The 13575-nt window shown below is 50.9% G+C and overlaps 1 pseudogene; it reads right to left on the reverse strand.

Moving 5' to 3' along the window:
* The window catches only part of LOC147124502 (uncharacterized), a 453926-nt pseudogene that overhangs the window by 382640 nt on the left and 57711 nt on the right, over positions 1–13575 (reverse strand).

Raw genomic sequence — 13575 nt, forward strand, 5'->3', positions numbered from 1 at the left:
CGCTTCCGCCTGTGCTGCAATGGAAGCTGCGACATCGCCCATCACACGCAGCATCATGGCTGGGTCGACAAGGTCTCTCATGGAGTTGCCCATCATTTCCATCCTGGAAATCATGGGCTCCACGCAAAGCCCTGTGCAATGTTGGAGCCAGGCTCCTCCATGCTCCTTGACACTGACAAGAGGCTCTCTGGCAGGCTTAGCATGGCACCAAGCATTTCTGTGTGCATTCTTCTGAAGTCCGCCCCATCAAGGTCATCATCTGAGTCCTGTGCAGTCGAACTCGTGCACGAACCCGCCCTCCGGGGAGCTGGACCCCAAGCTACACTTTCCCCCTGGCCTGGCTGCAGCCCACTCATGCTTGGTGACTCACCACGTGCAGATCCCGCCTCTATACTACCCTTTAAATGACACGCAGTGCCATTTTCTGAGCTGGTGTCTGTGAGTGACAGATGCAGTGCCAGTGTGTCTTCTCCTCCATCACGTGAGGGACTAGCTGGCCAGATTAGAGTTCTATCTGAAAAGAGAAAGGCACAAGGGTCGGGTTGTGGTGAGGGGTGGGGGGGTGGGTGGGAAAGCAAGATATTCATGCATACACCATCAGCAGCTTGTAAGTGAGAAGAGATTGTGGGATGAGGGGGAAAGTGGGATGTGAGAAGAAGGATTAGACATGAGCATATCGTCATCATCAGCAATGCTTTCAACTTCCCCGCTTGCCACGGACTCTGTGACTGCCCCTCCAATTATGTCAAGAACTGCATCCTCCAGGTCTGTCAGGTTCTGAAGTCTGGCTTCCCCTCCACCCATCTTCTGGTGCTCCCGGCGGTTGTGTGCCACCTTTGCCTGCAAGAGAAAGGGAAGTGTGTCAGTGAGTGGTGCAATGTGTTTGGGTGAGGTGCCTGCCATGGTTGAATAGCTGGCATTATGGGCAAGGTGTGAGACGTGGGTGTGAGTCTTGCAGCAGTGGTAAGTGTGTGAGGGTGAAGTGAAGCTATGATTGTGAGGTCTGAGTGGTGACTGCTAGAGATTGTTGGTAGGTGAGTGATGGGGTGTGGTGCATTGAGCAGTGTGTGAGGTTTCTGGTGTAGATGGTGGGATATGCCATTTGATGATGCATTCACTCACCTTGACCACTCGTGTGAGGTCATTACACTCTTTGCGGCACTGGATCCAGGTCCTGGGGACAGCATGCGTCACACTGACAGCTTCAGCTATCTCCTCCCACAGCCTTTTGCTGTTCTGCCTTGAAAGCCTCCTGCCTCCCTGCGGGTAGAGGACCTGATGTCGTCTTTGTACCCCAGAACCAAGGCCTCCAGTGCCGCATCTGAAAATCTCCTCGCCCCTTCCCTTGCCTGTTGTGCCATAGCTGTGTTCACAATGTCAATGAGGTGCTTCTGCAACAAAGCCATGGCTGTTATTGTGTGCAGAATGTGCACTAATGGCAAAAGTAAAACTTAATGGAGGGAACTCTTACATAAAAAAAGAGGCGTTGGAAAGGAAAGACCAAGAAATATTGTGAGCATAAGCAAATAATTTATTTAATTTTTGAATGGTACTTTGAAAAATAAATATTTTAAAGAGTTTTTTCTGACCCTGTGAATTGCAAATTTAAGCACAGAAATAAGAATCGCTGGTGTCTATGTGAGAAGGCATCTCTGAGTAAAATTGTCAATTTTGTGCCAATTTGTATTTACTTTTGTGTAATTTTGTGTTGTTGACTTGAATCTATCAAGGAACTGGATTCACACTATCAAAGCTCATTTCAAGTGGAACACTTACAGTTGGCAGAGACAGAAGAGACAGATGCCCCATTCGTCTGGGTTGGATTTGAACCCAAGAACAGTGCATCATTCAGTCTCCCAAGAATCAGTGCTTTATCGTAGATTCTGTATTGTGTTTACCTGAATCGTTCATTTAAAGGTTCTAAAGCATTCTCTATCTCCAACATCTGAGCAGCTCTTGAACTCAGTCCCTCTGTAAGTAGCACTACCTATTTAAAATAGTACAACAATTACAAGTTCTATAAACACTAACACACTGGAAATTATTTGAAAATGACTATTAATAACAAGCATGCAGGATTAAGAGAACTAGGTTATAATCTACATCTTGCACAACTTTTTTGAAAAGAATATGTAAAAGGAAAGAGTGACTAGGATGAGTCTGGGATCAAAGTTATGGACAGTCACTGCATCATAGAATCATAGAATGGTTACAGCACAGAAGGAGGCCATTCAGCCCATCGAGCCTGTGCTGGCTCTCTGCAAGAGCACTTCAGCTAGTCCCACTCCACCGCCTTTTCCCTGTAGCCCTGCAAATTTTCTTTCCTTCAGGTACTTAGCAATTCCCTTTTGAAACTAATTCGGCAGGGGATGGGCACAGGATGTAGCATTAGAAAGGAGAAAGAAGGTGCAGAAAGGATTGGGAGAGACAGATAGCACTAGAGTAAGAAATAGTACGGTATTAGGTGGGGTCAGACTAAGAGAATACAAGAAGGTTTAAGATAGGTTTACAGTGCATGTGTGTAAATACACAAAGCTTGGTAAATAAGGTTGGTGTACAGGTCCCACCTCCCGCAGAACCGGTCCCAATGTCCTAGGAATCTAAAGCCCTCCCTCCTGCACCATCTCTCAAGCCACACATTCATTTGCTCTATCCTCCTATTTTTATACTCACTAGCTTGTGCCACCAGGAGTAATCCAGAGATTACTACCTTTGAGGTCCTGCTTTTTAATCTCTTTCCTAGCTCCCTAAAATCTGCCTGCAGGACCTCATTCCTCTTTCTACCTATGTCATTGATACCGATATAGACCACGGCCTCTGGCTGTTCACCCTGCCCCATCAGAATATCCTGCAGCCGCTCAGCAACATCCTTGACTCTGGCACCAGGGAGACAACATACCACCCTGGAGTCATGTCCACAGAAACGCTTGTCTGTTCCCCTAACTATCGAGTCTCCTATTGCTATTGCTTTCCCGATCTTCCTCCTCCCCCCTTGTACAGCTGAGCCACCCGTGGTGCCATGGAGTTGGCTCTGGCTGTACTCCCCAGAGGAACCATCGCCCTCACCCATATTCAGTCTGGTTAGAGAGCGAGATGCAACCAGGGGGCTCCTGCACTACCTGCCTGGTTCTTCTTGTCTGTCTGACGGTCACCCATTCCCTCTCTGCCTGCACACTCTTACGTTGCGGTGTGACCACCTCCTGAAATGTGCTATCCACGTAGCTCTCAGCCTCACGGATGCACCGCAGTGATGCCAGCTGCTACTCAAGCTCTAAAACCCGGAGCGCGAGCTCCTCCAGCCAACAACACTTCCTGCACATGTGGCTGTCCAGGAGACGGGAAGCATCCTGGAGTTCCCACATGGCACAAGATGTGCATTCCATGGGACTGAGCTACCCTGCCATGCTTCTATGAACTGCAGAAAAATAGGTTATTTCATTTGGACTGTAAACATTGAACTAGAGGTCTTGAATATAAAAGGAATAAGCCTCAAGAAAGACTTGAATAAGTATCCCCTTCGCCCACACTGTAATAGGTATGTGGAATAGATTCAAGCAGTTAATGTTGGGTTGATTAACACCTTGGAAAAGATGCTGCATGAGTATCTGATTAAGAATGAGGATTATGAGTATGTACAAATGCAGCAATGCTTTACAGATCATGATGGTTCATGAGCCATGGAAATGTCAATGAAAGCAACTGGTCAATGTTTAACAATCTAAGATGCAATATTCTGGAGTCTCATTTTAGCAGGACATCAAGAAATGTTGACATATCTGTCCTCGGGAGATTAAGTGCATTGACTGTGCATGGCTTGACGGACCAAGGGGCCTGATTTGTTCCTTTTTAAAAATGTTTTTACGGGGGATCGGTCAGCCAACCTGCTCACAGGAGGCGGGTTGGCCATTTAAATATTATAATGAGGCTGGTCTGCCTCAGATTTAACCAGCATTTCAAATTTAACTGTGGCTGGTCGGGTTTCGCAGGCCTCGGAAAACCCGCCAGCTAAATTAAGGCAAGGACTGCTGGATCCAGGAGCTAAGTGCCTTTACACTTACCTCTTGGATCTGGCATCCCTGCCTCACCCACCTCTTGTGATCGAAGAATCCCACAATGCCTCCGATTGCCTTCCCAGACTCCCCCTCTCCCCCCACATCTCAATGCTCTGGCCCTGATGCTTCCCTCCGTACACCGTCCCCCCACACTACCCGATGCTCCAGCCATGATCCTTGCTTCTCTCCTCCCGGATGCTCCAGCCCCGAAGCTTCCCCCACCCACCTCAATAATGCTCCAGCCCAGATTCTTCCCTCCACCCCCCACCCCACCCAACCACCCCGAAGCTCTGGCCCCGATCTATGCTTCCCTCCCCTGCAAATGTTCCGGACCCGTGCTTACCTCCCCTCCCGCCCCCCGATGCTCCGGCCCCAATGGTCACCCCCACCCCGATGCTCCAACCCCGATCGATGCTTCCCTCCTCCCACCCCCACTCCTCCGGCCCTAATCCTCAATCCCCCCCACCCTCCTACCCTCCTCCAGCCCCCGACCACCACCCCCAGCCCCCACCAAATCCGTCCCTACTTCTATGGTGGCTGTAGCCAGTAGTTCTGAATTGTAATGCAGGGCAAAGCTGACAAGGGGTGATCGGTAAGTGTACAAATACCAATATACAGGCTCCCTTTCTGAAATTTAATGCAGCGGTGCAATTCAATATAGCCCTTTTAATGAGAATGATTTAGAAATGAATTGATTTGGTGCTGTGCGTGGTCTTTATATGCTTGGATTAGACTCAATGCCTGAGTGAGGTATTTATCCGGAGCCAAGCATCCTTGCAAACAACGAAACACTTATCCAATCTTGTTGCAGAAAATGACATCTCAAGTCAATTAAATCCACATCAGTCAGCATGAGATGTGCTGATTAGAGTTAATCCTGGAGGCTGAGTATCATTGAACAGTTATCAATGAGATTCTCGTGCCTGCCATTGTGTGTGAATTGTGTCTTTCACTACAGCAATGTACAGTGGTACAGCAGATCAGAGGGAAATTAAACTCAACGCTTTGATTGGGTAGAACCACATCAATAAACTTCACCTCAGAAGAGTTGCCTTTGAAATCATTGGTTGCCTTTTTTGAATCTTCGTCTTGCTCCCAAACACAGGTTTACATTAACCCTGAACCTTGGAGGAACACTCCTTACTATACCAGTGTGACATATGCACATGGCAGGCTAGTGATGTGAAATTTTCAGAAACAGAAAAGTTCCTTTTTAGTACCAATCAGTACTGAATTCAGACCAGGGAGCCCTCCCCTCCCAAAACCTTTTCTGGGTAACCTCCTGCCATCTCACATTCGCTCTATTTTTTCTTAGTTCTCCACCTTTTCTCCCTTCTTCTGCTGAAACCCCTGCCCCTTGGCATCTGGAAACTTTGCAGCTATGGATGAGAAAGGGGTTAACTATTGATTGGTCCCAGAGCTTGGTGAAATTCAGCTCATAGACCAGCGAGATCTTCAGCACAAATGATTCTGTTTTGATTCATCTTCCAGCCCCAATCTGCACTTCCCTCTCCCCGCCAACACTCCCACCCCTCTGCCACCCCGATGCTCTGGCCCCGATTCTCTCTCCCCCACCCCTACCCCCAATGCTCCAGCCCCATTACTCTCTCCCCCACACCTCAATCCTCCTCCCACCCCCCAAACCACCCCAGCCGGCCCCAACCCAATCCCTCCCTCCCTGCTCTCTGCGGGAGGTACGGAGATTCACGGTCCTTTTTTTTAAAGATAGGAGCAGGAGTAGGCCATTCGGCCCCTCGAGCCTGCTCCGCCATTCAGTGAGATCATGGCTGGTCATCCAAACTCAGTACCCTGGCCCTGCCTTCTCCCCATATCCCTTGATCCCTTTAGCCTTAAGAAATATATCTAACTCCTTCTTGAATATATTTAATGAATTGGCCTCAAATGCCTTCTGTGGTAGAGAATTCCCCAGGTTCATCACTCTCTGGGTGATGAAATTCCTCCTCATCTCTGTCCTAAATGGCTTACCCCTTATCTTTAGACTGTGACCCCTGGTTCTGGACTTCCCCGCCATCGGGAACATCCTTCTTGCATCTAGTCTGTCTAGTCCTGTTAGAATTTTATAAGTTTCAATGAGATCTCCTCTCATTCTTCTAAACTCCAGCGAGTATAAGCCCAATCGACCCAATCTCTCCTCATACGTCATTCCTGCCATCCCAGGTATCAGTCTGGTGAATCTTCGCTGCACTCCCTCCATGGCAAGAACATCCTTCCTCAGATAAGGCGACCAAAACTGCACACAATACTCAAGGTGTGGTCTCACCATGGCCCTGTACAACTGCAGCAAGACATCCTTGTTCCTGTACTCGAATCCTTTCACCACGAAGGCCAACATACCATTTGCCTTCTTAACCATCTGCTGCACCTGCATGCTTACCTTCAGCGACTGGTGCACAAGGACACCCAGGTCTCGTTGCACTTCCCCTTCTCCCAATCTATTGCCATTCAGATAATAATCTGCCTTCCTGTTTTTGCCACCAAAGTGGATAACCTCGCATTTATCCACATTATACTGCATCTGCCATGCATCTGCCCAATCACCCAACCTGTCCAAATCATTCTGGAGTTTCTCGGCATCCTCCTCACAGCACACACGTCCACCCAGCTTTGTGTCATCTGCAAACTTGGAGATATTACATCTAGTTCCCTTGTCTAGATCATTAATATATATTGTGAATAGCTGGGGTCCTAGCACCGATCCCTGCAATACCCCACTAGTCACTGCCTGCCACTCGGAAAAAGAACCATTTATTCCAACTCTTTGCTTCCTGTCTGCCAGCCAGTTCTCTATCCAAGACAGTACCTTGCCACCAATCCCTTGTGCTTTAACTTTACACGCTAATCTCTTATGTGGGACCTTATCAAAAGCCTTCTGAAAGTCCAAATATACCACATCCACTGGTTCTCCCTTATCTATTCTACCAGTTACATCCTCAAAAAACTCCAGTAGATTAGTCAAGCATGATTTACCTTTTGTAAATCCATGTTGACTTTGTCCAATCCTGTCACTGTTTTCCAAGTGCTCTGCTATTACATCTTTTATAATGGACTCTAGCATTTTCCCCACTACCGATGTCAGGTCTATAATTCCCCGTTTTCTCTCTAACACCTTTTTTGAATAGTGGGGTAACATTAGCTACCCTCCAATCCATGGGAACTGTTCCAGAATCTATAGAATTTTGGAAGTCCTGGGCCTCTCCGGGTACCTGCGGGAAGAGGCCCACGTATCCCGGGGCGCAGGTGGTTCACAAGTGCCCCATGGATCACGTGGGCCAGCCCAGCCAATAAAAGAAGGGGAACCCCATTCATGCATATGGGGATTCCATGGGCAGAATTTTCATTGGGCCGTGGAGGCAGGATTGGAGGCGTGTGGGGGGTTTAAATCCTGAAATCGGGGGTCCCGAACCCATCCCGCACCCAACCCGCCTCCATGCCAGTTTCAAAGGAAGAGGGTACCCGCCCCGCACTGGGACCCGCCTCCCCGCGGCGGGAAGGGGATTAGTGCCAATTAACTGCCTGTTAACAGGCAGTTTTTAGCTTAATCCCTATTTTTAATGTTGAAGTGTGGGATTCCCAACAGCTCCAAACCACGCCAAGTTAGAAGAGGCGGACCGTCGGGATGAAGGGCTTGGAGGGGTCGAGATGTCCGGTGTTCAGGTGAGTGATGTGTGCATGAGTGCAAAGGTAAGTGTGTTTGGTGTGTGTAAAGTGTTTAAAGAAGTTCTACTAACCTTTACTCACCTTTACAGCCTTCCTTCCTTCAGGTCTCGGGAGTCCCTCATCTCACCGGCACAGAAAGCAGAATGGCTGTGAGCTGTCAAAAATTGCAGCATTCAGCTTTCTGTTCTGGGGAGATCTTTAAATCAGCCTGAAAGGAAGGAATTAACTTAGAGTACAGATTGTCAGTGTTTGACAGCTTCAAACAGCTGTGAAATGCTGATATTTCACCTGTCAAAAGGTCTTGACAGATGAAATGTCAATCTGTGATTTCACCTGTTGCCGGGTGGTCCTTAATTGGCCTGCTGAGCCCGCTGGGCGGACTCAACGAGGTCAATCAAGTCAAAATCGCGTGGGTTGGCTAGAACTCGATGGAGGCGGGACTACAACCACGAAAGTTGTAGTCCCGCCTCCTACCCGAGTCCTGAATGAAAATCCAGCCCCATATGTACGGAAACCCCATCAGCATGAATGGGAATGCCCCAAAAAATACCTACACATCAAATAAATTTTAAAAACGTATTTAAAATGCCATTTATTTAAATATTTAAAATAAAAATTTTAAATTTTGAAAAATAAATTTAAATATTTTAAAGGGGCTAAAAATAAACTTACCTTATTGCATAGGTTTTTTAATGTATAAATGATTGAAAAAAATTATTTTAATGTTTTTTTAAACTCTTACACTGGTAAAAGCAGGCCTTATGCCTGCTTTTACCAGGCATAAGAATTTCACAGGCATTCGCTGGGCGGAAGTTGGACAAATAGCCCAACTCGCTGCTCGTGGATGCCCTTTTCCCGGGGATGCGTTGGCTCTATCAAGAAGATTCTCAACAGATCGCAAGTTCCGGGTTTTTGTGCATGCGGGGAAATGCTTCCGATCCGCAAATAAAATGCCCACTTCGCGTGCGAAAACCCGGAACTTGCCAGCCCTTATGGGCATGTATACACCTCATATGCATCCATAGGGGCTGCAAATTACAGGCCAATAATTATTCACACTGAACTTGAAAAAAGGAAAGCTCAATTTAAGGCGGAAAACAAATCAGGGCCAGTAGAATTACTTCATAAAACATGATGCAAGTTGGTTTTCCAAGGTCAGATATTTGCATCTGCTTATACTTCACTAGCTGAAGTGCCCGGTGGTGCCGAGGCTTTTTTGAGGGTGTGGTAAACCACTGTTTGTATTCCACTGTGTACATGCCTAGACATGCCTCGGCTGACTCCTCCCACAAGTCCTAGTATAAAGGTGACTGCTCCCCAGCCCTTTGTATTCCTGGACCGGTCGACCACTCGAGGCAGACCTTCATTCTTTTGTTAATAAAAGCCTTTAGTTACTCTCTTAACTCTCAGTCTTTTATGAGTAATTGATAGCGCATCAATTTTATTAACAAAATTTTTATAATGGAGAAGATCCTCACACCAGCATGCCTGGACTTAGATCATCGGGAGGCGGACTCATCCGCCAAGTTTACTCACTGGCTTAAGTGTTTCGAAAAATTCCTGACCGCCTCCGCAGCAATCAAATCGGACGAGGACAAACTGGATGTCCTGACCTCCAAAGTGAACCACCGAGTGTACTCGGTCATCCAAGACGCGACCTCGTCCGCGGACGCTATCAAGCTCCTCAAGGACCAGTACACGCGCCCAGTGAACGAAGTGTACGCCAGGCACCTTCTGGGGAGTCATAAACAACAACCTGGGGAATCGACCGTGGAATACCTTCAGGCACTGTCTGTGCTTGGCCGGGCCTGTGGTTGTAAGGATGTAAAGGCCGCCGTGTACACAGAGGAACTTATCCGGGACGCTTTTGTAGCGGGCCACAGATCCAATTACACCCGACAGCGACTGTTGGAGCAGAGTGACCTCGACCTCAACAAGGCCTCTGAACTCGCACTATCATTGGATGCAGCCTACCGGGGCATGGATGCCTACTCCTCTGCACCGTGGACGCCGCGGGGAATGACAGCCTGGGACACGGTAGGACCGCCTCATAGCGCCGTGCCACCCCAGCAACAGCCCAACTACCGCAGCAGTGTCCCAAGGCCAGACAGCAGTGCCCCAAGGCCAGAAATGCTACTTCTGTGGCCAGGCAAAACACCCCAGAGCGCGCTGCCCGGCGAAAAACGCGATCTGCTCGGGCTGCGGGAAGAAGGGACACTACGCTAACGTCTGCAGGGCCAAAGCCACCCCGAACCCCAGCAGCGCCGCGTGTGGGCCATGCGGGCCGCCATCTTGGGCCTCCCCGGCCATGTGCGAACCACCGGTACAGCAGCCATTTTGGACGCCTCCAGCCACATGGGGATCATGGACACCGCCATCTTGGACGACAGCCGGAACGCAGCAGGCCCCCAACACCGCCTCATCTGATACCCGCAGCGACACACCGACCCTTACGCTGGCATCCGTTACACTGGACCAAGCGAGACCGCACCAGCTGGCCAGTTCCACAATGGACACTAAGGTAAATGGCCACGATACAATCTGCCTTTTTGACTCTGGGAGCACGGAGAGCTTCATCCACCCCGACACGGTGCGGCGTTGCTCTCTCCCAGTCCTGCCTGCGCACCAGCGGATTTCTATGGCCTCCGAGTCCCAGTCGGCGGACATCGGCGGCTACTGCGTAGTGACACTCGTAGTAGACGGGACCGTGTACGATCATTTTAAACTTCTGGTCCTGCCCGACCTCTGCGCTGCCGTCCTGCTGGGGTTAGATTTTCAGTGCCACCTTAAAAGTGTTACGATGGCGTACGGTGGACCCCTACCCCCACTCACAGTCCGCAGCCAGCAGCTCCCAAATTGCCCGCCGCGCACCAGGTGCAACCTCTCCACACTCAGAGTCACCCCCCCCCGACTGTTTGCTAACCTCACCCCCGACTGTAAGCCCATCGCCACAAAGAGCAGGCGATACAGTGCCGGGGACAGGGTTTTCATTAAAACCGAAGTGGAGCGGCTCCTGAAGGAAGTGATTATTGAGGGCAGCACCAGCCCCTGGCGAGCCCAGGTTGTGGTCGTTAAGACCGGCGAGAAGCAGCGCCTGGTCATCGACTACAGCCAGACAATAAATCGCTACACTCTGCTGGACGCCTACCCACTCCCCCGCATAGCTGATATGGTCAACCAGATCGCGCAGTACCGCGTCTTCTCGACCATTGACCTGAAATCAGCATACCACCAGCTCCCTATCCGCCCTGAGGACCGCCAGTATACTGCCTTTGAGGCAAACGGCCGCCTCTACCACTTCCTTAGGGTTCCCTTTGGCGTCACCAACGGGGTCTCCGTCTTCCAAAGGGAGATGGACCGGATGGTAGATCAAAATGCGTTGCAGGCCACTTTCCCATATCTGGACAATGTGACCATCTGTGGCCGTGGCTTGCAGGACCATGATGCAAACCTCGAAAAATTCCTCCGCACCGCCCAACTCCTGAACCTGACATATAACAAGGAGAAGTGCATATTCCGCACAAACCGCCTCGCCATCCTTGGCTGTGTTGTGGAACACGGAGTCATCGGCCCCGACCCCGACCGGATGCGTCCCCTTATGGAACTCCCACTGCCCCACTGCCTCAAGGCCCTGAAGAGGTGCCTAGGGTTTTTCTCCTATTATGCCCAGTGGGTCCCCTACTATGCGGACAAGGCCCGTCCGCTGATCAAGTCCACCTCTTTTCCCTTGACGGCAGAGGCCCGCTTAGCCTTCCACCGTATCAAGGAAGACATTGCCAAAGCCACCATGCACGCAGTGGACGAATCCATCCCCTTCCAGGTGGAAAGCGACGCGTCCGACTTTGCCCTGGCCGCTACCCTCAATCAGGCGGGGAGACCCGTGGCCTTTTCACGAACCCTCCAAGGCCCGGAGACCAGACACTCTGCTGTTGAGAAGGAGGCCCAGGCGATTGTGGAGGCTGTGCGTCATTGGAGGCACTACCTGGCCGGAAAACGATTTACCCTGCTCACTGACCAACGTTCAGTTGCTTTCATGTTTAACAACAAGCAGAGGGGCAAAATCAAAAATGACAATATCTTGAGGTGGAGAATCGAACTTTCCACCTACAATTACGAGATCTTGTACCGGCCCGGGAAGCTCAATGAACCCTCGGATGCGCTATCGCGTGGCACCTGCGCCAGCGCGCAGATCGATAGACTGCGGGCCCTCCACAATGACCTCTGCCACCCGGGGGTCACCAGGTTCTTCCACTTCATCAAGGACCGCAACCTGCCTTACTCTATTGAGGAGGTCAGGACCATGACCAGGAACTGCCAAGTCTGCGCTGAGTGCAAACCGCACTTTTATAGACCAGACAGGGCCCACCTGATAAAAGCCACTCGCCCCTTCGAGTGCCTGAGCGTTGATTTTAAAGGGCCTCTCCCCTCCTCCGACCGCAATTTGTACTTCCTCAATATTATTGATGAGTACTCCCGTTTCCCGTTCGCCATCCCCTGCCCGGACATGACCAGTGCCACGGTCATTAAATGTCTGAACGACCTCTTCACCCTGTTCGGTTTCCCCAGCTATATCCATAGCGACCGGGGCTCATCGTTTATGAGCGACGAACTCCGTCAGTACCTGCTAACTAGGGGTATTGCCACAAGCAGGACCACCAGTTACAACCCCCGGGGGAACGGACAGGTGGAAAGAGAAAATGCGACAGTTTGGAAGGCCGCCCTGCTAGCCTTAAAGTCTAGGGGCCTTCCAACCTCCCGCTGGCAGGATGTGCTCCCCGGTGCGCTCCACTCTATTCGGTCACTGCTCTGCACTGCCACTAACGCCACCCCTCATGAGAAAATGTTTGTCTTCCCAAGGAAGTCCACATCGGGGACATCGCTACCGCCATGGCTGACGTCCCCAGGGCTGGTCCTACTGAGAAGGCACGTGAGGACCCATAAAACGGACCCCCTGGTCGAGAGGGTCGACCTCCTCCATGCCAACCCCCAGTATGCTTACATTGCATACCCGGACGGGCGGGAGGACACAGTCTCCATAAGAGACCTTGCACCCTCGGGGGCCGCAGTAACCCACTACTCACTACCACCCCCCCCCACGATCCGATATCCAGCCCCAGCAGACGGCAGGCCTGGGCCCCGCGACCCGCTCGACATCTACGAGGACGACACGCCTGTGCCACAGCCCACGCAGGACTCGACACCGGAAGCTCCACTACCCCTGCCGTCGCCACGCCGATCACAGCGGCAGACAAGACCTCCGGAGAGACTCCAATACACTAACTTTTAATACACTTCACCCCGCCGGACTCAATTTTAAACAAGGGGTGAATGTGGTAAACCACTGTTTGTATTCCACTGTGTACATGCCTGGACATGCCTCAGCTGACTCCTCCCACAAGTCCTAGTATAAAGGTGACTGCTCCCCAGCCCTTTGTATTTCTGGACCGGTCGACCACTCGAGGCAGACCTTCATTCTTTTGTTAATAAAAGCCTTTAGTTACTCTCTTAACTCTCAGTCTTTTATGAGTAATTGATAGCGCATCAGAGGGCTTGTTGTTGTTGGAAGAGAGAGAGAGAGAGCGACTGGGGGGGGGAGAGAGAGAGCGCGACTGGGGGGGAAGAGAGAGAGCGACTGGGGGGTAGAGAGAGAGTGACTGGGGGGAAGAGAGAGAGCGACTGGGGGGAAGAGAGAGAGCGGGTGGGGGGAAGAGAGCGGGGGGGGAAGGGAGGGCGGGGGGGAGGGGCGGGGGGGAAGGGCGGGGGGAAGGGGCGGGGGGAAGGGAGGAGGGGGGAAGGGGCGGGGGAAGGGAGGGGGGTGGGGGGGAAGGGAGGGGGGAAGGGGGGC

This window comes from Somniosus microcephalus, chromosome 1 (genome assembly GCF_052327205.1).
Source record: "Somniosus microcephalus isolate GS21.2 chromosome 1, FLI_Smic_1.0, whole genome shotgun sequence".
Taxonomy (NCBI): Eukaryota; Metazoa; Chordata; class Chondrichthyes; order Squaliformes; family Somniosidae; genus Somniosus; species Somniosus microcephalus.